Source organism: Haplochromis burtoni, unplaced genomic scaffold (assembly GCF_018398535.1).
Source record: "Haplochromis burtoni strain Fernald_Lab_line unplaced genomic scaffold, NCSU_Asbu1 Contig_129, whole genome shotgun sequence".
In the NCBI taxonomy this organism is placed as follows: Eukaryota; Metazoa; Chordata; class Actinopteri; order Cichliformes; family Cichlidae; genus Haplochromis; species Haplochromis burtoni.
In genome coordinates, this window is record NW_024582490.1 from 589,698 (window position 1) to 614,467 (window position 24,770).

A 24,770-nucleotide genomic window follows, 5' to 3' on the forward strand; every position below is an offset into this window, starting at 1 on the left:
GGGGCAACTGCCTAGGTGGCAATTCAGTATTTGATGGACAGAGATTACTTAAGAGAGAAGAAATGTGTGCTGCTAGCATCATTCCCAAAAGTTTAAATTGCAACCAACATTCCCAATCCTGGTAGTATCAGCTTAAAAATAAATGAAAAAAGCAAAAACAAAGTGACTTTTCATCTGAGGAATGGTACATTTACATTTGTGTGTGCCAGGTCTACTTCTGAATATTTAGCACTCAGTTTTCCAGCAGAGAAAAAGTCCTCCTGACCAAGCTGCAGATGCGTGGGCAACTCGTGCAGTTAAACAAGATAAGATACAAGCGCGATGACCTTCTCTAAATCTGTGAAGGATAAAAACAACTTAATTTTTAATATGTTTCTGAATTGTAGGAAGCACAGCCGCAGTAGTCTCCTTATTTTTCACTCCGCAAGTCGAGTAACTGTCAGAATCATTCTGAGCTTTCCGGCCAGCAGGCTTTGTTTTGGAGACAGAGAGTCGAGATCGACTGGAATAAAAGTTTCTCCAAAAGGACCCAATTTCAAAGGGTTGTTTTCAACTTTGGAGGCATACTTTTGATACTTTACAAAGTTAGCAAACTTGGGTTATCGCAGGTGTTTTTAGCAAAGTCCTTTCTCCCGCTCTCACCACTGTAATATAACTTTAATACTTCAAATGGAGCTCAACAGCTGGGTCAGAGGGGCTCTGATTACATTGGTGACCTTCTCACACCAGAAGATACTTGAAGATTTGTAGCCTTAAATGCTGTTAACTTTATCTGACCTGATTACTTCTAAACCCCACTTGTCTCCTATTGTTTATCAGGTACCATCATTACATTCACCAGTTTGCTATTTTTACTGTGCCATACTGTATATATCATTAGGGAATAAATCTCATAAGTAAATGACAGCAGCCCTGAGCACGCAGGCACCAGCTAAGCCTCCAGCCATTAAAACACAACCATCTTCTTCAGTTAAAACTATTTTTGGAACATGTTTAGTGTGAGTGATTTTTAATGGACGCTTGAGGAGAAAATGGGATTAGAGTTTAGATTGCAGCTCACAAACTCCAGTGTAAACATTTTGTGCAAGGTAAGTGCTAACTGAAACCTACACTTCATTTAAAGGGATTATCAAAGATGACTTAATTTTGCAACCTATATACCTCAAACATACACTCACCGGCCACAGCATTAGCTATACCTGCTAAACTGCTTCTTAATGCAAATATGTAATCAGCAAACATCATGGCTCAGTGTGCATTTAGACATGTAGACATGGTTAAGAAGACCTCCTGAAGTTCAACATGAGCATGAGAATGGGGGAAAATAAGGTGATTTAAGTGACTTTGAATGTGGCACAGTTGTTGGTGCCACACAGGCTGATCTAAGTATTTCAGAAACTGCAGAAACAACAACATCTCAGGTTTACAAAGAAGGTAATGGTCTGATAACAATGAAATAAGATGTTTTGTTGATGCTAGACCTGACAAGAAGGCAACAGCAACTCAAATAACTGTTCCTTACAATCAAGGTATGCAGAAGAGCATCTCTTAATGCATAACACATGACACCTTGAAGCAGATGGGCCAAGGCAGCAGAAGACCACAGTGGGTTGGCAAAATTGGTGAACAGAAGACTGGAAAAACATTTCCTGGTCGGATGAATCTTGAGTTAAGCTGCAGTACAGTTGATCAAAGGTTACACCTTGCGAAGTACTAGGAAGGTGTACCTAATAAACTGGCCAGTGAGCATATAAATAGGTGCATTGTTTTATCCTAACAACACCACTGTTTGTATGTTATGTTACCTTGTTATTAGTGCTACTCGGTGAATATAAAAAACTGATTACACTCTACAAAATGTTGTAAAATAAGAAAAGTTGAATCATCCCAGTCAGTTATAGTCAGATATAGTCAGATTTAGGCTTTATTACCACTAACATGTCAGCTTAGAGGGGTATTTATCTCTAAATCACACAACAAATCCTCCTCCCACATCGACGTATTTCTCTATCTTGAGCTCTCTGGATTCAAAAGCAGAGCTCTCCACAGGGTTGCAATAACATCAAGTGTTTTATCAGAAGAAACTCTGCACAGTGACGAACTATGACAAGACTTCTGTGAGAAATCGTCTGGGCGGAGATCGGTTGCGAGAGAACGTTGTAAAGGCACAGTGTGAATGGGATGAGTGGTAGTCTGGTGAAGCCTAATTATTTAACCTCACTTTGTAAATTACAATGCAGATATCACACCTTAGATAGATTAAACAGTTGTGTTGAGAATAAATTATAGTTCATGCCGGAAGATTGATTAGGCTATGCTGCGTGTGCGCGTGGCGAGCGCGCGTTCCCTGCCGTGTGTGTATGTGTGGATATTTGCACAAGCCACGGCTGATGCTGTCATTAAATAGCCCCCTGGCCCCGCTCCTGAATTTGTTTATTCTGCACTGGGCATGGGAGTAGGTGGCAAACAGATGGGCATCCATGAATTATGGAAATTATGGGCTTTGATTAACCACCACACACTCTGCTGGATAAAAGTAACTCCAGGGTTGCCAAGTTATGTGGTGCAGTGGGCTGTGCCGTCAGTCACTCAGCAGCGTGATGGACCTGATGCTTGATTGATGTTGTTTACTGTTCAGTGTTTAAAAGAACATAAAGTAAAACGGACGCTTTGTTCATACTATGCTTCCTGTTAGGTTTTGTCCAAGGGAAAATGCACTTCCAAATTTTGATGGTTTCAATCCTTTGCTGGAGCTTTGCAGGCACTTTTTGGTGGAATTAGGTACCTAACTTTGGTGGAAAAATCGGATTTGTGTGCAGAAAATGTGAGGATGTACAAGAAGAAGTTCACTGCTAAAAGTTAACCTGTGTTTCTCTTGTCAAAAACAAGTTGTGGTTTTATGGAACTTTGTTATAACACTACACTATGTCCGCCAAATTATTAGAATGATTTTTAAAAAAAACATTATTATTATTATTATTATAGGTTTTGGGGGGAAATGCATTTGTTGCTGAAACAGAAGATTTAAACCTCTCCCATAAGCACCGTAAATAACACCTTGTTTAGATTTACATACTAGACAAAGCCAGACGCACTTTCAAATGATAATCACACAAAAAACTACATCATTTTTATTTATTTTTTTAATTTGTTGGTTTGCTTTATGTATTTATTTATTTTTGACACATAAAATAAGCTGGTTTTATTGTTGAGTCGTGGAGCTGCTGGTTGACAAACACTTTGCTCCACTTGGCTCGGGCAAACACGAAAGTAGCATGGAGCCTGCTGTATGAATCGAAAATGCACGTTTCCCAAAATTTTGAACTATTCCTTGAAGTGCAGGGTTCAACCACTTTAAATTCACTGCTAGATCCAGACTTACTTTCTGGTCAAATTATATTGATTTATGCAGGTTATTAACGGTCCTGTGGGCTCTGTTCTGGGAGTATACTATGAATATACGAAGTATTTGGCTCTTGGTTCTCCTTAGCACCATAATTCATCCTTTAAGGATGAGTGTTCAGTAGCATGCTGCCTGATAATTAATCATGCAGACTGTATGATAATCGTTTAATTCTTACGTTTTTACAGAGTTAGATTTGCAGCGTTAAATCAAAACTCCTTTAAACAGTATTTGATTTGTTTGAAACCGCTCGCAATTATCTCAGCTTTCTCTGCAACAGCCCCGCTTTAGCATCTGATACCCCAGCCCCTCACCCACTACTGCACACACATGCACGCCACCACACCATCGTCAGCTGTTCATATACACACCACTGTCCCCATCTCTCAACTTTCACAAATGAAGAGAGACAGCCTTATCCCGGAACCAACACGGAAAAGCAATTAAAAAGGAATTAAGGGTGTGCAGGGAGAAATTGGATATGATATCCAACGCCTATTGTAAATGTCAACGTTATTACTGTGTTGTTGTTTCCCATTCCTTTAGCCGCCTTGGCCGTTTTCAAGAGTGACAGTCCATAGTCTGGTGGGCTTAATGAAGCCGTCTCAGCAGCCAGGGTCTTGGTATGTAAGGTGAAGAGTGCTGCTTATCCTCTTCTGCAGCTCTCATTAAGATCAGTTCTGCAGCCCCCCTTCTCCTCTGTCTCTTTCCTCAAGCTCATGTCTACGAAACTTATTTAACACTGTCGCCCTGATGCTCTGTAAATTGTAAGTATTTTGGTTTATCTAATTGTGTTTTCAGCTCAGATTAAACCAGAATAAGAGACTGCCTTAGGAAATAGGATTTTTCTTTTATCAAACAAAGCTGAACAAACACCCAGAAAAAGCCCCCCCCCCAAAAAAAACTTCTCATCCATTTAAAAAATAACTACGGTAGTCGGAATGTCACATTAGATCACCGGACGCTCATCTGTTCCTAAAGAAAAAGAGTAAAAGAGATGAATCTATCAACTTATTATCCATTGAATTATTGGATTAAGGGGCTTTAAGGCATTTCTAAAGTACTTATAAACCCAGATCTGTTATATCTTGGTTATTTTGAGACAACTAGTAGTTTCTACACCCATGAACCATCCAAAGCATGTTAATCAAACCAGAAACTTTTTATGCCATGACAATGTGTTAACCAAGAGGTAGTGTAGTAGATCATGAAGCTTATTATTACAGTGGGGCAAAAAAGTATTTAGTCAGCCACCGATTGTGCAAGTTCCCCCACTTAAAATGATGACAGAGGTCAGTAATTTGCACCAGAGGTACACTTCAACTGTGAGAGACAGAATGTGAAAAAAAAATCCATGAATCCACATGGTAGGATTTGTAAAGAATTTATTCGTAAATTAGGGTGGAAAATAAGTATTTGGTCACCTCAAACAAGGAAAATCTCTGGCTCTCACAGACCTGTAACGTCTTCTGTAAGAAGCTTTTCTGTCCCCCACTCGTTACCTGTATGAATGGCACCTGTTTGAACTCATCATCTGTATAAAAGACACCTGTCCACAGCCTCAAACAGTCAGACTCCAAACTCCGCCATGGCCAAGACCAAAGAGCTTTCGAAGGACACCAGGAAAAGTATTGTAGACCTGCACCAGACTGGGAAGAGTGAATCTACAATAGGCAAGCAGCTTGGTGTGAAAAAATCAACTGTGGGAGCAATCATCAGAAAATGGAAGACATACAAGACCACTGATAATCTCCCTCGATCTGGGGCTCCACGCAAGATCTCATCCCGTGGGGTCAAAATGATCATGAGAACGGTGAGCAAAGATCCCAGAACCACACGGGGGGACCTGGTGAATGACCTGCAGAGAGCTGGGACCAAAGTAACAAAGGTCACCATCAGTAACACACTACAACGGCAGGGAATCAAATCCCGCAGTGCCAGACGTGTTCCGCTGCTGAAGCCAGTGCATGTCCAGGCCCGTCTGAAGTTTGCCAGAGAGCACATGGATGATACAGCAGAGGATTGGGAGAATGTCATGTGGTCAGATGAAACCAAAGTAGAACTTTTTGGTATAAACTCAACTCGTCGTGTTTGGAGGAAGAAGAATACTGAGTTGCATCCCAAGAACACCATACCTACTGTGAAGCATGGGGGTGGAAACATCATGCTATGGGGCTGTTTTTCTGCCAAGGGGACAGGACGACTGATCCGTGTTAAGGACAGAATGAATGGGGCCATGTATCGTGAGATTTTGAGCCAAAACCTCCTTCCATCAGTGAGAACTTTGAAGATGAAACGAGGCTGGGTCTTCCAACATGACAATGATCCAAAACACACCGCCCGGGCAACAAAGGAGTGGCTCCGTAAGAAGCATTTGAAAGTCCTGGAGTGGCCTAGCCAGTCTCCAGACCTCAACCCCATAGAAAATCTGTGGCGGGAGTTGAAAGTCCGTGTTGCTCGGCGACAGCCCCAAAACATCACTGCTCTCGAGAAGATCTGCATGGAGGAATGGGCCAAAATACCAGCTACTGTGTGTGCAAACCTGGTAAAGACCTATAGTAAACGTTTGACCTCTGTTATTGCCAACAAAGGTTATGTTACAAAGTATTGAGTTGTATTTTTGTTATTGACCAAATACTTATTTTCCACCCTGATTTACGAATAAATTCTTTACAAATCCTACCATGTGGATTCATGGATTTTTTTTTCACATTCTGTCTCTCACAGTTGAAGTGTACCTCTGGTGCAAATTACTGACCTCTGTCATCATTTTAGGTGGGGGAACTTGCACAATTGGTGGCTGACTAAATACTTTTTTGCCCCACTGTATAAGCTTCATGAAGCTTAGTATTATTATTAACCAATACTATCCATGACAGATTTGCTGGACTTTGACCCAGGTACTATAGGTGAGCTCTAATGTCACTAATTCTTTAATTTACGAATTTGAATATAATGTTTTGCTAATATAAGTATTTGAAATTATTAATAACTAACTGAAGTTCCTTCCTGTTCTTTTTATTTATATAAGTAATCTCTCTTATGTGGATACATTTTTAATTCTTTACTTAATTTGAATCATTTCTAATCGAAAAGCATATTTCAAAATTATGGAAATATGTCAGCTTTTCAATGTCATTCTTGCACTTTTGTTTTTTTTGTGTGTGCTGATTTTAGGTATTATATGTGTGTCTTTGGGAACATATCTCTACAATGACCTGACATATCAGAAGAGAAATGTCAGACTGTTATTATAGGAGTTCACACGCTTGGTAAAGTATCAAAGACATTGCCAGCATGCGCTCTGAAAACTTATTACATTTGTTCAATTCAATTTCAATTCAATTCAATTCAATTCAGTTCAATTCAATTCAATTCAATTGTATTTATATAGCACCAAATCACAACAGCAGTCGCCTCAAGGTGCTTTATATTGTACAGTAGATCGTACAATAATAGATACAGAGAAAAACCCAACGATTATATGACCCCCTATGAGCAAGCACTTTGGTGACAGTGAGAAGGAAAAACTTCCTTTTAACAGGAAGAAACCTCCGGCAGAACCAGGCTCAGGGAGGGGGGGGCATCTGCTGCGACCGGTTGTGGTGAGAGAAGGAAAACAGGATAAAGACATGCTGTGGAAGAGAGACAGAGATTAATAACAGATATGATTAAATGCAGAGAGGTCTATTAACACATAGTGAGTGAGAAAGGTGACTGGAAAGGAAAAACTCAATGTTAAATGTTGTATTTGGATATACTGTGCTGTATTTTTCCACCTGTAGAGCAGCCATTTACTCAGTCAAATGGAAATTTTCTCGTAAATTGGATTTTCAAGACACTAGTTTCCAGGTGGTTCCTGCTGACAGCTGTCCAAGCCACCGCTGAAAATATTCAGATAGCACAGAGTGAAAGGAATTTCCCAGAGATCCGGGATATCTAAGGTGAACACAGATGGCTGTATTACTGTAATATGGGAATGTCCTGTTTTATCAGACTTTAATTTCCCAGAGGGACTTTTATTTTACACCTTGTGGCTTTGCCTTGAATGAATTGCCATTTCTGAGTAATGTCCCAATTGAGATTCCTTATAAAAAATATATATATATATATATATATATATCCTAGGAGGGTTTTCGCTGGCTCCTTTTCAGCCTTCTTCAACTTCATGCAGACATTCACTCAGTGCAGCCACAGTCTGCTGCTGCTGGCCAAAGAGCAGCTCCACTGGAGCGATTTGGGGTTTAAGTGGCTTCCTCAAGGGCACCACAGTGGTGTTTGCCGAGGGTGTTGAGAGTATTGCTCATTCATTTTCCACACCTAGACATCCCTGAGATTATCTGCCCTGAAATCTTCTATTGCAAGTTCAAGTAAGAAGAAGAATTCCTTCCAGTTTCTGTGATTATGACGCACATAACCAAACCAAGAAGGTGTGTGTGTGTGTGTGTACATATGCACACACGTCTCAGCTTCCTTTGTTCTCACACTCCAGTCTTACAGTCTGTCGTGTGTGTCCCACTTCATCCTGCCGTATAATGGAAGTGGATGACAGCCACATCTGAAGTCAAGAGATGAAAGACATCATTTACAAGTTGGTGTCTGCTCGCCCTCTGTGCTCCATTTTTCACACACATGTGTGCACACACCCTATGCAGCAGCAGACCACGGCATCTCTAATACGCGATGATATCAAAGAATGAAAATTTTCAGTCTCTGTCACATATTCAGTGACATTTTGTTACTGTGGTCGTTTTAAATCAACGTGAATCCTTCGTAAAACTATTTTTATTGATTTTATTTATGTTTGGTTTTTTTTTTACTTTTCTGTTGCAGTTAATTCTTAATTGTAAATCTCCAGCATGAAAGCCAAATGTACTAACTGGGTGTAAAGACAGATGCTCTAATAACTCAAGTTGGCACAAGCTGAGTTACACCTTTTAATAGAACATAGAAGTCCACACTGCCATTAAATAGTTGCTCCAGAGGTGTTAATATAATATAGATGCTCTATATTTATACTGTTTTGCTGTAGCTTTTTATAACAGATTCATAAATTTCCTAAAGATGGGATTTAACATTTTAGCTGAGTGAGGACAGTCTTTATATTTTGCTATAAAATTCCCATACTGACATATTAGTAATGCAATATCTGAGATTCTTTTGAACTTTCCCAATCAAGTTTCCTTCAAAGAACTTTACTTGGATGTTGGGGACAGTGACTACTCAGCTACCTAACCTCCAATTAATTGCTTGCATATTAAGAGTCTTTAAGTCATTGCACAGTGTATGTGCAATAGTGATACTGGTGATCTCTTGCAGTTGTGCAAAAAATGGCATATAAAACTGGTGCCTCCTTTTCAGGAGCATATATTAGGATGAGTTGGTTGGAGTGGGTGGGTATAATGGAGTGTCACCCTGGTGATAAAGAAAAAGAAGGTGAAGCTTTTGCATGTTTAAAGTTGTTGGTGGGAAAGGATGCATTTCAGTTTAAACCAAGAGATTTTGCTAAACCAAACCACATTAAACCTAAATCCAACCAAAAAGCAACTGAAAACGGCTCTATGCCCATATTCCAACCATCCATCCATCTTTCTCTGCTTATCCAATTCAAGGTTGGATGAGGAAGAAAGGCGGGGTACCCCCTGGACAATTTACACTGAAATTAGAAGGAAATGATTAAGAATTTGCAAATTTGCGTGCATTTGCTCATTGCTTGCTTCCAGCAGATACAGTGCACACTGTATAGTAAACAACAATGACACATGCTTATCATTCACCTCTTGCCTCTTTGTTTCTAAAGCCTGGGAAAGAAACCTTGAAACAATTTCTTTCTTCCAATTACAAGAAACATAACCTGCCAGGTCTCATTGTGTTACCGTAATATCTGCTGCTACATTTCTCTGCATCCTACTGTACCCTCTGGCGTGCACAAACGCCATTAGAGGTTAGAGTAGAACCTGCACTGGCGTCAACCCTCTGCACCTTGTCTTGATGCCCTTGAGCGGTAATTGGTTGAATCCCCCCAGAATCTGACTTGAGGGCACAGAAATCCGCAGCTCCCCAATCAGCCGGCTGTCAATCATTCTGCCAACTAAACTAAAGCCGGGGATAACTAACAGGCTGAGATTGGAATTTAGAGTTAGAGAGACATAAATCTTTCCGACAACTTTGTGCTTGGCCAGGTAGCACTCTTAGAGGCAGAGGTATCACCAAATTAGATGATACGGATGTTGCCAACATGGTCGTTAGGGGAAAGCCCAACAGATAATTTTTTTTTTCACAGTAAGTGGGTTTGCAATTTTCTTTTTACAAATATGTAAAGGTGACAACAACAAGACAGCTGAAGTAAGACTGAATGGGCATTTAGCTCCAATAGAGAGGCCTAAATATTTACATAAACACTTCATTTTCAGCTCCGTCTCAGCCTTTTTGGTATAGAGCACATATATATATATATATATATATATATATATATATACCAAATACATTATTAAAACGTTGCCGCCAATTAATAGAAATCAAACTCTAACTTTGTGTTACATGTTTTTGAACTTTCTCCACCAGCCATTAAAATAAAAAGTGTCCTGATTTAAGAGAAACCAAACATATCTGATACATTCAGTAGCCACATTCTTATTTACACCTTGTTACTAACAGGCTGGACCCCTAGTACCTTGAGAGCTGCCTTAATTCTTCATGTCATAGATTTAACAAGGTGTTGGAAACATTCCTCTGAGATTTTGGTCCATATTGATATGACAGCATCAAACACTTGATGCAGATTTGTTGGCAGCAACTATAATGTGAATTTCCTGTCCCACCACCTCCCAAAGGTGCTCTGTTGGATTGAGATCTCGACTGGAAGCAATTTGAGTACAGCGAACTCACTGCCATGTTCAAGACACCAGTGTGAAATGATCTGAGCTTTTTGACATGGTGTGTTATCCTTCTGGAAATAGCCATCAGAATATGGGTACACTGTGGTTATAAAGGGATGGCCAATACCCAGGTGGGCTATGGCATGCTCATTTGGTACTAATGGCTCCACTGTACCAAGAAAATCTCCCCCAGACTAGTGCGCCAATTCAATTCAATTCAGTTTTATTTATATAGCGCCACATCACAACAGCAGTCGCCACAAGGTGCTTTATATTGTACAGTAGATCGTACAATAATAGATACAGAGAAAAACCCAACAATCATATGACCCCTTATGAGCAAGCACTTTGGCGACAGTGGGAAGGAAAAACTCCCTTTTAACAGGAAGAAACCTCCGGCAGAACCAGACTCAGGGAGGGGCGGGGCCATCTGCTGCGACCGGTTGGGGTGAGAGAAGGAAGACAGGATAAAGACATGCTGTGGAAGAGAGACAGAGGTTAATAACAGATATGATTCAATGCAGAGAGGTCTGTTAATCACATAGTGAGTGAGAAAGGTGACTGGAAAGGAAAAACTCAATGCATCATGGGAATCCCCCGGCAGCCTACGTCTATTGCAGCATAACTAAGGGAGGATTCAGGGTCACCTGGTCCAGCCCTAACTATATGCTTTAGCAAAAAGGAAAGTTTAAGCCTAATCTTGAAAGTAGAGATAGTGTCTGTCTCCCGAATCCAAACTGGAAGCTGGTTCCACAGAAGAGGGGCCTGAAAACTGAAGGCTCTCCCTCCCATTCTACTTTTAAATACTCTAGGAACAACAAGTAGGCCTGCAGAGCGAGAGCGAAGTGCTCTAATAGGGTGATATGGTACTACAAGGTCATTAAGATAAGATGGGGCCTGATTATTTAAGACCTTGTATGTGAGGAGCAGGATTTTGAATTCAATTCTGGATTTAACAGGAAGCCAATGAAGGGAAGCCAAAACAGGAGAAATATGCTCTCTCTTTCTAGTCCCTGTCAGTACTCTTGCTGCAGCATTTTGGATTAGCTGAAGGCTTTTCAGGAGTTTTTTGGACATCCTGATAATAATGAATTACAGTCGTCCAGCCTGGAAGTAATAAATGCATGAACTAGTTTTTCAGCGTCACTCTGAGACAGGATATTTCTAATTTTAGAGATGTTGCGCAAATGGAAGAAAGCAGTCTTACATATTTGTTTAATATGTGCATTGAAGGACATGTCCTGGTCAAAAATGACTCCAAGGTTCCTCACAGCGTTACTGGAGGCCAAGGTAATGCCATCCAGAGTAAGAATCTGGTTAGATACCATATTTCTAAGATTTTCAGGGCCGAGTACAATAACCTCAGTTTTATCTGAATTAAGAAGCAGAAAGTTAGCGGCCATCCAGGTCTTTATGTCTTTAAGACATTCCTGCAGTTTAACTAATTGGTGTGTGTTATCTGGCTTCATGGACAGTAGAGGGGGAGCCACTCACTACTACCATTGAACAACTGATACAAAGCAAGATGGAGTCGTGCTTTTATGTTGTTCATGCCAAATTCTGACCTTACCATCCAAATAAAGCAACATTTTTCCAAATTTTGATGTTGCCTCAGTTTCCTGTTCTTCGTTATAAAGGAGTGGAACAGAACATTCAAAGTGACTTGAATCACCTATCTTCCCCATTCGGATGCTTTAGAACTTCAGTAAAATGGCCTGGTAAATGGCCTGTATTTGTATAGCGCTTTACTAGTCCCTAAGGACCCCAAAGCGCTTTACATATCCAGTCATCCACCCATTCACACACACATTCACACACTGGTGATGGCAAGCTACATTGTAGCCACAGCCACCCTGGGGCGCACTGACAGAGGCGAGGCTGCCGGACACTGGCGCCACCACCAGTAGGCAACGGGTGAAGTGTCTTACCCAAGGACACAACGACCGAGACTGTCCAAGCTGGGGCTCAAACCGGCAACCTTCTGATTACAAGGCGAACTCCCAACTCTTGAGCTACAATCGCCATGTGGAACATGTCTACATATGTATTTCCACCGAGCTGCTGCCATATGATTGGCTAATTAGATATTTGTGTTAACAAGCAGTTAACAGGCATACCTGATTAAGTGGTCAGTGAACGTATATAGCACCCTCAGATCATAAACTACTTATTCTTAAAATAAATATGCTATCAACAAATGCTTAAGCCCTCTACTCTCAAAGGAACTTTCAATATGCTTAATAACAAAGAGTTTGTTTTAAAGGAAAAACGTATTGTTTTCATTATATCGTCATAAAGATTCTTGATAATAATCCAAACAGTAATGAAACAAAGACTTGTTATAAATGGTTGTGAATTCAGGTATCTGGCTTAACATTAGCTAATATTATCTATACCCTATGAGGTAATTGTCAACAAGCAAGATATTACCAACATACCCCAGATATTTTCCCTTTTGTTTTTTCTGCCGACACACTCACAGTTATGCTTTCTAAATGAAAGTGTGGATAAACATGTAATTTATTTTTACAAAAGGGTGAGAAAAAAAGGGGGTTTTCTCTTTTTTTTTAAATTTCTGGTTGGCTGTTTGTTAAAGGACGATATTCTCCAAAGTGGTAGCATAATAACCAGCTCTGCTTTTCAAAGCAGTAATAAAGTGTAATTTATTTTCTTTTTGTGTTCAAAGTGCTGGTTTCCCTTGAGGAAAACAGCAGCAGAAAAACTGTGCTGTAAAAAAAAAAAAGCATCATGTAAGCTATAAAGTTTCACCTTTGATCTCCGTGACCCTTAGCATCCTGCCAGCAGAAGTGTCCTTTTAATCACAGCTCTAAATCTGTTCTGGGTCCATGAGTGGCTGACCCTGCCACCTGACCTTCGTCGTGGGGGGAGGTAGGCATTAACACAGCAGCTCGGGGATCGATAAAGAATTAGAAGATTCACAAGCCATATTGCTTCTGCTCCTTGATCACACAGGAAGGATGGCAGTTGACAGTAATCCCTTTCAATTGTTATTAATCCTGCAAAATGACAATCTGCAGCGACACAATCTTCTCTTATCCCTCTTGGGGACATTCACTGATGTTTGTAAAGTAAACAATAGTAATTATAGCACACATATACTTGTGTATTTGTGCTATTTGCACAGATTTGTTAAGCATTTGTCCCTGCAATGAGCAGAATCACAGTAAAGACCTAAGACAGTGGAAGCTGTGTGTTTTAATAAGGATGCGTCTTTGTTTTATTACTGATAGGTAGTAAACTACTCCCCTTTTATATTAGCAGTTGGGGCCAAGCTGCAACATCCAGGGTAAAAAATGATGTGGAACTGGCAAAAATTGTGGATCTTACAGTGGCCACTTAAAGCTGAATCTAAAAGCACTGTTATTCCAGTGAAGTCCAGTTTTAACATTACTTACAGATATAAAAAATGTGTTTACAGCATGGTAAAAAAACCCAAAAAACAACTTTAATTACAAATTCATATTTTTTAATTAACTCATCCATTTGGATAATATAGTTAGTGTGGCCCTCTGATTGACAGGTGTCCTGAAACAGGCAGCTGGAGTCATTAAACTCCTCAGTGTTTGAGGTGCTGGTCCTTCTGAAAGTAACACCTGAGTGGTACAGCCCATCTAAGCAGTCTGATTTTTTTTTCTCTTTCTTGTATTTTACTGGTCTGTTACCGAGGACTAATTAGCATATATGTGTCTCTGGCTTTGGTCCTCATGGAGTTCATGAATGCAGCTTGCTGACCATGCCTGTTAGCGCTAGCTGATAAATTATCCTGCCACTCTTTTTTCCATGTAAGGTCACTTCTGGCTCCACAAAACCAAAATGGGAGGTACTAGAAACACGAACATTGTTTTGCAATCTAAAACATAAAGCAAAGTTAAACATTGACGTACACCTTTCTACACCATCCAGTCTCCAGAAATTTGCAGGCAATGTGCAAGTGACTTAAATGTGCATTCTTTGTATTGGCCAGCAGGGGGTGATTCCTGGTTCGCCTAAAAAGCTCTGATTGGAATGATGTAGATGTCTGCTGAGGTTTTGCAGACTAACTATGTAATGTTAACTTGTCCCCCATTGTGGATGTGTGACAACCATGGTGGCAATATAGGATTAAGTGAATAAGGCCTAGAGATGAGCCCACAACTATCACAACCATGAGGATGAATATATAGCTATTCTCTGACCAGTTGTGAGTGGTCGCTAGTTTGATGACGGTGACTGGGAAAATGACTGAGAAAGCCCCAGCCAGGCCTACAGCACCTGATTTCACCCAGTGAGAGCCAGAAACTTATTTTAAACAGAGTTAAGTCTATTTTGTAAATAATGGTCCCATTTAGAGAAAAAAGTCAATAGCATCAGGGTACACTTTAGGGCCTGGTCCCCGCATGAGCATACAGTCTCCTCAATCAGAATCTTGTCATGCCCAGTTGAAAAATTCAGAGGTGACAAGGGGCAGCGTTTTGACTAGAGGCCTAAAAACACCAGTCATCATGGCAGCCCTAATAGGCTTACTTCACCAATGCTCCAGTTGCAAATGACCGAGAAAAGTATGACCTGTTTCTACAAAATTCTCCCTTAACTTTTGCACAGTCACAGAAAGTAGTGACTCAGCATCTATATTTATATTAAGTCTGTGATCCAGTAGAAACTTGGATATTTTCGTCCAGTCTGCACAACATTTCATGGCAGTCCATCTTGCTGACACATTTCACTGCAAACCAGAAATGTTAACTTCATTTTTGAGCAACGGGAAAAGCTAGTGGATAACCAAACTTGGCCAGATTTGTCGTTACAGCGACACGAATGTCCAAAAAAGCCAGCAAAAATATTGATGTGCCACGAGTTAGCCCTGCTATACTACATCGATAGCATGGCTAAAACTCTAGTTTAGTTTTCTCACATTTAGTCTGCATGGTGTACATAATTTTATTCTGACATTCAAGTGGGTTCACACTATCTCTCCCTGGCATCATGCGGTAAACCCCTGCTGAGCACCTCTCCCATTAAAATTCAGATGGATCAACCCTCCCATAATTCATTTCTGCTCTGGTGGGAGCATTGTGACAGAGAACAAGTGGCCATCTAGATGTTTGATGAGCATGATAATTATTTTAGCCATATGCCAAGGCTTTGCAAAGCACCTGATCAGAACCCAACATCAGGCGGAGATGGACTCGAGGCAAAGACACTGTTTGCCATTGACAAACTCTCTTTATTGACATTCTCTTAATTCATTATTTGCTCCTTTATCTCTCTCGCTATTTGCCAGTTTTTTGGGGATGTTCTTTTTTCCAATCTTTTTCATCTTGGCCATTACTTCAACCTCTCACGCCCGCACCCTGCTCACAGTTCCCTCTCTCACCCCCAGCCCCCACCTCCACCCCCATCCCGTTCACTTGATTATGTCGAGCCAGAGTCGGGGAAAGTGTCACTATGGAAACAGGGGCCGAGGCAGCGAAGGGCTGTCGATGTGAGAGAGGGGAAAAGGAGACAAAAAAGACTAAGAACTGGTAGGTGCTGAGGAATCCAGGAGTGGTCTTCAGATGCAGATATTCAAATAAAAAGCAGGGAGCAAATGATTCTTTGTATTTTTGATGTGGAAAATCCAGATGCAAATCTTTGTTGGATTTTTTTAATTCTTTGTGCAATAAGTACCAACCTTTCTTATTTCAGTCCACTACTTTAGCAGTTTCTCTTCACAGTCAGACATTCTCGAATCCTTAAATATCCCCTCAACCAATTTTTAATCCTCCCCCGTCTCTTCTGGGATTGATTTCCCTTATTAAAAAGATACCGATCAATAAATGATAAAGTCATTCACCAATGTTACACTGGAGCATCAATAAAATATGGAGTTGAATTGATTAAAAGATATGTTGATGGGCAGAAAATGAATGAAAAATGTTGTTCCTGAAATCTATCCTTTCTTTGGTGAATACTGCAAATTAAATATATTTGATTGACTGGATAGTTTTTTAAAATTGTGTAAAGTTTGATTCAGGGGAACCATAGTGCCTTTTTTAAAAACATTTTTATTAGTTAGTTTTAAGCATTAGTCCGTTCTTAAATAATCAGATTGTTAAAATCAGCCTCATGAGTTTCAGAAATTGGATTTTCTTAACCTTGGAGTACAGAAAACTCACCTTAGCCGATGAGTTTTGGATGCAATTTCAGTTCCAAGGCAACATACTTTGCAGCAAAGCTGAAAGTAATGATAAAAGCCCTGATTTCTTTTGTCACCCTTGAGTTTGAGGGTGGTGTAGGAGAAAGGAAAGACAGAAAGGAGCAGGTTAGAAAAGGGGAGGAGTTGAAAAAGGAGGGGAAAAAAGATGGGGTGGGGGCAGCCGCATGGGCGGGAGGGAGGGGAGGTATGATAGTGAGAGGGGTTGAGACAGTAGCAGAGTGAGCCAGAGGCAGGGAGGAGGCAGCGAAGGAGCAGCTCTCCTCCTGAGCCTCCATCCCAGAGAAGACAGAGAGGGAGAAGACAGAGAGAAGTCGACAGTCCCGCCTCACCGGCGCGTCTCCTGCAGCTCCTGAAGTTAAAACCGAGACATCCGTTGTGAGGTACGTTGCCTCTCACTGCCTCCTTTTGTGCATCACCTCCTTTCATCTTTATCAAAACTGTGAGCCAGCAGCAGCAGTCAGGCGCTGGTGATGTTAAGTAGTGTGTGTGTGTGTGTGTGTGTGTGTGTGCAGAGATCCTGCCAAGTACAAGGCTTTTTCAGCAGCAGGTTGCTCTCTCTCTCTTTATATGTGTCTATGTGTGTGCCTGTGTGTGAGTGAGACTACATGGAGCACAATGGGGTGTGATTTATTATAATGTCAGAGGCGAGTCTGCTGAGATGTAGTTTCTCTTGACATTTGAACACTGATAACACTCCCTTCAATCAGAGTCCTTCTCGGCAAACTGTGACCTATTGTCACAAAGGACACCGACAAGAGTTGGTTAGTTTAGAAACTTGACTCTGATGGTGCTTCTGCTTTCATCTTTTCTTCTTTCTACTGGCACACAACTGAGCAAAAACTGGGGGGAAAGGCTTGTTGGCTCTATTTCTTGTGAAGCTTGCTTTAAATGCTATTCTTTTGATGGGCGTTAATCTTTATTGGTTTAAAAGAGTCACGCTGATCATTTTGCACACTTAATTAATATAATGCCATGTTTGATTTGTGCTAAAAAGTAACAACAAAATTCAAAGTGCAAAAAAAAAAACCCCCAAAGTGGCAAAACCACATCGTATCTAATGAACCCGTCTTTGCTGTAACTCTTTCCCTGACCTAACTCTCTCTTCATTAGTGCCATTAAGGGTGGTCTAATGTTATCAGACACATTGGCTGTATTGATCTGCTGACCCGTTCCCAGTGGAGCAATAGCCCAGACGAGCTCCCAGTCTTAATCTTTTACTGTGCTTTTTATGCAGCGGATACCAGAGGAGAGGGGAGAGTTATTGAGTGCAATAGCGCAGGGATTGTCTTTGTGCAGATGTTATGATGTCATAGTAGCTGGACCTTGTCCTTCCTGGCTGTACAGGAGAACATGTTTTCACATTAATGAACAAAAGGGAACAAAAAAGAAGTCAAACAACAAAAAAAGAGGGGTGGGCGGTAGTTTGAAGATTCATCATGGACCACACAGCCTGTGACATGAGCCTGTGTTTTTGACATTGTGATATGGCAGAAATTGTGCTAAAGGGCTTAATGTGGGATGATGTCATTTATTTTCGGCTGCAAAATGCTGATGCTATTTCACAGCCAGAAGGTGGATTATGCTTTAAAATAGAGCCCCAGTTGATTATTTGTGTGTGTACATTTCTTTTTTCCCAACAAAGCATTCCTGGCTTTAGCAAATAATTCTGAAATCATCATAATTTACCCAGCCTCGCAGTAGCAAATAAGAGCTATTCACCAAGCTTTGTGCTGCTTTGCTCCAGCTTGCTGTATAATTTAGCGGCTTAGAATCCCTATTTTGTTAGAAGAAGTACCTCATTATTAATTTTCAATGAGCATCATAATGTTCTCTGCGTCATGTCAGCTCAGTTTTAAAATAACACTTTTGTCTTCTATGAGAAGATAGAGTGTGCGTTGCATAATACCTGTTGATAAGCCTTAAATAGGAGAGTTTCCCACTAAATAAATACAATTTTAATTTGCTCATGTTTATAACTTGGTAATTTCTTTCTGACTTAATCTATTAATCTTTTGGTCTAAACAGTGGGAAATAAAATATTGAAAAATGGGCATTAAAGTTTCCACAACCCAAGGTGATAACTCGGTTTGTGTTGACTGTTAAAACTCAAAGACGCTGAGCTTAAAAGGCTTATCAACTTTCACGATTGATTTTCTCATCGATTGCTGTCAGCTCCATCTATCCGCGCTCTTGCAAGTGTAGTCCTACAGTAGATGCATGTATTCATGTGCCCGTGGGCAGCATCTGCATATGTGTGGACGTGCTTGTGGATGGCAAAGAAAGTATATGGAGATCAATGCAAGCAGCTGTTCTCTCTACACTTCAAACGCTGCTCTGTTGTTGGCGCCGCAACGCTCCGGCAGGCCTCGCGCAAGGGGATCAAAGGCTAATGAGAAAGCCATCGCACAAACGCACCCGGCAGACCCATGAATATTGATACCGCTCAGGAGGGAGAGAGAGGGAGGCAGGGTATCTTCCCTTGCTCAACAGCATCCAGAAAAGTGTTTTTTTTTTTTTAAAAAAACCAAAAAAAACCAAAAAACAAGAAGAGGGTGGGGGAGCGAGTGGGGGGTCCGAATGTACATCAGAAATGCTTTGGGGTTTAAACCATGCTAGAATAGGTGGACGACTGCTGAAGAGGTTGACGACAAACCTCCCCTAGAATGGGTAAAACGCTCGTGTTGCTAAAGCCGTCAATACTTTAACTTGAATTTCAATGAGCAGAACATTAAACTCCTACAACAACTCCCACGATAGAAACAACCAAATCCAAGAACTGCTAATATATCACCAGAAAAATCAGTGATGATATATATATTTAAAACTCAAGCGAGATATATAATCTAAAACCGAATCCAAAAAGTCTCCTTTGCCTTTCTTTACTTGAGATAACATGAAAAATCCATCTCTAAGTAGCTGGAGTGGTGGACCAAAGCATTCTGCCTGTGCAAAGCTGTTGCTTCAACACATGCCACTGTGTTGTGCAGTGTACCACTGCCTGCAGGTGACATGTTCCCTCCATGTTTCTTACTGCAGGGTGGTTGTTTGTCTAGCAGCACCTCCTAAGTGTCATTCCTTTGTTTCTCCTGCTGATCGATGGCTACATGGCATTTTAAAATTAGGTCCTTCTCCAGCGTTCTCCTTCTGAACATCTTCCCCCGCCCCCTCTCTGGCTAAGTTTATAAAAAATAAATAACTAAAACAAGCCAAAGGTGACATTTAGGATTTTCGCCATCCACTAAATCCAGGTGAAGGTAAAGAACACAATGAAATGTTTTTCTTGCCGGTATGTCACTTCAGACCATTCCTGCTGTCAGCAGGCGGGCAAATAGACACTGGAAGGAGGACAAGTAAAGAGGCAGGCAGGCAGGCAGTCAGGCAGGGAGCGGGAGAGTGATGTAGCAGGAAGGCCGTCTACAGTATGTGGGCGACTGTGCTTCCATCTTGACTTGGGGTCGTAAATCAAGTCTCCCCTCCGGGGCCTATCTCCCATTCTCAGACCTTCACAACAGCTTGTTCTCCAGCCTGTGACGGGAAGGGCTGTTGTCACAGCAGCTATCGATCGTGTGGGATGAGTTTGTCGGACCGGGGGATTTCACCCATCTGAGCGTGGTCACTGAAGTGTTCTGTCTTGTCTCTGTCTGTCTGTGGGCTACATGTTCTGTCGAATGCCAAGTCATTACGAGCTCCTGTCAGCTGAATCTCGCACAGTTTTGGTCCAAAATGTGAGCTGCAAAGTAAAAAGAAGGACTACAGATGTTTTGGGTGATAAAATTAGAATGCTTTATAGACTGGACCTTTTAAAGATATTTTCCTCGGTCTGTTAAAACTTCAATAGACTGCTAGGGGCAAACTATTTGATCTGCTTTCAGACTCAAATAGCCCCAAACTTATATAGAATAAAAAATAGTTTAAAGCAAGAACAAGTAGTGTTAAGAGTTCTAATTTAACCACTAAAATGGTTTGCAGCCTTCCAAATATACCTATTGCTTTCAGCAGATTGCATAAGAAACATTTGCTATGATGTTATGTCAAAAACATTAATGTATTATGCACAATGGTTTTGTATGGAGCAGACTCTGTGATGTCCACTCCAACAAGAGAACAGAATAAGAAATGCCGATGAAAAGGCAGATATGCGAAGGACAGTTATTCCCGTTATCTTAACTGCTAACGGTGGCTAAAACGGCTGGAAAGCAACTCTTATCACCACCACCAGCAGCAAACCTCGATAGAAATCATGTTAGGCTGCAAAGAAAACCAACAAACAAACAAACAAGCAAAGCAAGAGTAGATTTGCAGCACTGGAGACAGTGCTTGGAGTGAAGGAATAAATAAATAGGAAAATTACATTGGCATTAGATAGCATACATTAATGGCAATAAGTGGACAGAAATCAGATAAAAAAGTATCTGTTTATTTCTTTTTTAACTTCTTTATTTTTTTTGTGTTTACCCATTTATGTGTATTTAATATTACAGAAGGCTAATGTGATGTGTAACAATAAGTTTATATTAAGAATAAGATTATATTTTTTAAAATTATTGCCCGCTTAGGGTGAGGGCTTACAAAAATAATTCAGTTACTGTTTATGATTGCCACGTCACAGCTGTCTGCCAAACTGTTTACTGGTCAATTTCAGATCATCTGTTAACTGTTTATTTAACTTAGGGTCACTGGAGCCAATCCCAGCTGTAATAGGGAAGGAGGCAGGGTACGCCTTGGACAGAGCGCCAGTCCATCACAAGGCCAACAGAGGCAGAAGGAGCAAACACTCACATACACACCTACCGACCACTGAATCACCAGTTAACCTAACAAGCGTTTCATTGCTGTAGGAGGACACAAAGGCCCGAGCTGCAAGCCAACAGTACTAACCACACCACCACCCCAAGCTCACTACAAATCCAGCTACACAAACACTTTCTGGCTAAAGATTATTGATTGAATTTGTAGATACATTTTGCACATTCGGGTTGCAGTTAGTCAATTAGCATGCCTTAGCATATAGTACACACTGGAACTAGCAGTAGCTAGCCTGAATGTTTTCAGGCACCTCTTAAACTTATAAACGTTACGTCTTCATATGAGGTTCATATCTTAGGAAAGCATACTATGTGCAATACCACGCCTAGTACCAGTACTTATATAAAAGGTATGTGGCAAAAACTGCTTTTAGACATTTTGACCATTGATGTTAGTGGTTAAGGGAGATTTTATAGAGAGAAGAACCTTCCTCTGCTGCTAATTTACATATTTAAGAGGTTTAATGGTGGTCCTTGATAGTCTTAGCACTTTAACACTTAACATGTATTTTACTAATCATCTTGTATTTATTTTTTTTGATTGCTTTCATGCATTTTGCAGATATTTTTGATATTGTTTGGTTTTACCAGTACCTCTATGTTTAATCTTATCCTTTAGTCTGCTGTCTGATTGTTATGTCTGGGCAAAGCAATTCTGCTTTTAACCCCACCAGTTTTTAAAAAAGGTTTTTTTTTTGCCTGTCCCATTTGGTTCTTTAGCCGTCAGAATTGTTGTCTGAAGGCCAACAAGGATACCCAATGGATTTACTTTACCAAGTGGATCATCACGGCCTTGCCGTATTGGTCCATTCGATCGACCTTTGTTGTTATTATTTATTTTATTTTATTTTCAGTTGTTACAGACGGGACAGACATGACTAGGGGAAAGGAAAGGGAGAAAGAAAGATGAAGGAAAAGAAAAACAGAGGGGAAGAGGGACAGTGAGAAAGGGCACTTAAAAAGAGAAAGAGAGAGAAAAAAAACCTCCTGGATCACCTGTTGAGAGAAAAAGAAGAGAAAACAAGCAAAAAAAAAAGAGAGCAACATAATAAACACAACACCATCACATTAATCTAGCTAAGTGTAGCAGCAGTAAATGCTAAATATTGAATGTTGTGGTGCAGCACGCAGGACTGACAGCACACAATGTGCTTTGAGGTAGCAGCCAAGAAAGGTGTAGTTTATGTCTATGGACAGTGAACACCCCTGTGCACACCTGTGTGGATCAGCGCGCTTGTATTCAAAAGTTTTCCCCATGTAACGGTCTGCTAGAGGGTGTAGGGAGCCATAGCCCTGTGCCCCAGGGCATGAAGCAGGCATGGAGGAGATCCAGGCCCCAGACATCCAGAGGCCCCAGAGTGCGAGAGCCCAAGGAGGCCCACCGGAGGGGCATCCGTGCCACCCTCCTGGGAAGAGCTGAGGAGAGCCCCAGACGAGGGGTCACCCAGCAGCCACGGAGCAGAAGCCAGAGGGGGTTGCACTGGCCGGCTCTGCCGGCAGCCAGCTATAACCTCACCAATTTAAGAAGCTCTGGATATTTTCAGTCAACGATTGGCAAACAAGCTACAATGACAGCGTTTTATGTATGTATTCAATATTTATTTATTTCTCCATTTTCCTCCCAAAGCAATAATTTAGATTTAATGTATTACTATTTTTTGTTGTTTTAAATATTCAAATTAAAGAAAAAAAATTATTAAAATGCTATTTAAAACAACGATTTTTTTTAAATTGATACTCAAATGAAATGGGTATCCCGAAATCTTTGGGCTGGGACTATTTTTCAGGCATCTGGTCAAGATTTCAGGAAATAATTTCAAGACTGTATTGGACAAACAATTGACATCATGTTGTTTAATGACCTTTAGAGGTGCTATTAAACAGCTTTTGTTACTACAAGATAAAAAATGTTGCTGCCTACTGTGTTAGACTTTATACTAAACTCAGCTAAGCTAAACAGTTTCATGCTATAGCCTGATATTTTTAGGATAAATTCAACAAAACTCATTTAAAAAACATTTTTTAACTGTTAATATACCTTTTAATGTTAAAGTTTTAATCTTCATTTATTGCTCAATTTTAAGATCTCTGAGGAGTTTACATTCATCCTAGCTTTAAGTTTTAATGTACTTTGTTAATTCATTTTGTGTGGATAATGTAAAACCTGGTGAAAAAAAAAAGAACATACACAACACGTTTCAATTGTCAGGAATTATTCATCAGCACATGATCAAAAATTATTACTGGTTTTTGGTCTTAAAACTATGTAAATACAACCTTAGATGAACTACAAAATAGGTATCTGAAATAGTATCTGAAAAATTAAGTTCACTCTTACCTTAGGAAGCTAAGTATCAGCCAGGTGCCACTAATCAATCTTCAACAACATCATCACTGTGTGAGCAGCTCTATAAAAGCAGAAGATCTGAGAGCATTCAGGTCTGTGTAACACAACACCACGGAGGTAAAGACATCAGCAATGTATCTGCAAGAAGCAACCAATATTGGAAGGGTTAAAAGACCATTTCCAAACAATTTTAAGTCTCCAAAGTAAATTATTAAAGATTCAAATGTGACGCCATCTAGCCAACAGCTAAAGCTTGGTCTGAATTGGCTCATACAACAAGACAGCAATAAATCTACAAGAGAATCGCTGAAAAAGTAAATAATCAAGGTGCTGCAATGACCCAGTCAAGGTCCAGAGAGCCGTGCATTAATGATAGCCCGCTAACCTCAGTGAACTGAAGCAACAAAAGTCCTGCCCAGTGATGTGAGAGGGTTATACAGAACACAAAATACTGTTAGACTACTGTTAGTATACATTCTCATCCCAACGTGTAACAAACTGACGAATGTGACAAATCGTCAGTATGTTACATGCTCGGAGGCATGAGAGCTATAAATGTGTTTTATGTGTGACATGAAAATCAACCAAACAAAGCATTATGTACGTTAAAATAAGTTCACTTTCGGATCTTGAATCGCTTTGGAAAACACTATTTGATAGAGTTAAGGTTAGGGTTAGGGCTGGAGCCTCTGCTCTAAGCGTGTCTTAATGCCACGAGTGGCTTTCTATTGGTTTCAATTGATAACCCAGAGCGTTTCATAAGGACGTAGAAGGGTACTTTTTGCCTTACTATGGGACACCTAGGGGTGTGACAGATTGTTGGTATGTTAAGCACTGGGAATGATAGTGCTCTGTAGTATAAGTTATTGCTGCTAAAGGTGATTCTACCAGCTTTTGAATCATAGGATGTACCTAATATTTCCTGAACGGCTTCTGAATTTTCCCTAAGTTTTTGGTAAATAATTATTGATATTGTGTACTATATCATTTTGTATTTACCGAATATAAAACCTGGTGAGAACTGGATGAGTTTTATTATGTCTTGATATGGCCTTAGAATTGAAAGAAGCTGTTTTTGTGAGTTTTTTATGGCAGTACTTGATATAATTCAAAGTTAAGTTTCATCAAATGTTCCATAAGA

At 40.4% G+C, this 24,770-nt stretch overlaps 1 long non-coding RNA gene across 1 annotated transcript in view; it reads left to right on the plus strand.

The window, feature by feature from the left end:
• The first annotated feature begins 16,696 nt into the window (after positions 1–16,696).
• The window catches only part of LOC102291033, a 60,224-nt gene continuing 52,150 nt past the window's right edge, over positions 16,697–24,770 (plus strand). Inside the window, exon 1 of the long non-coding RNA XR_006054774.1 lies at positions 16,697–16,857. This is a non-coding gene — a long non-coding RNA (uncharacterized LOC102291033). The remainder of the gene's footprint in view (positions 16,858–24,770) is intronic.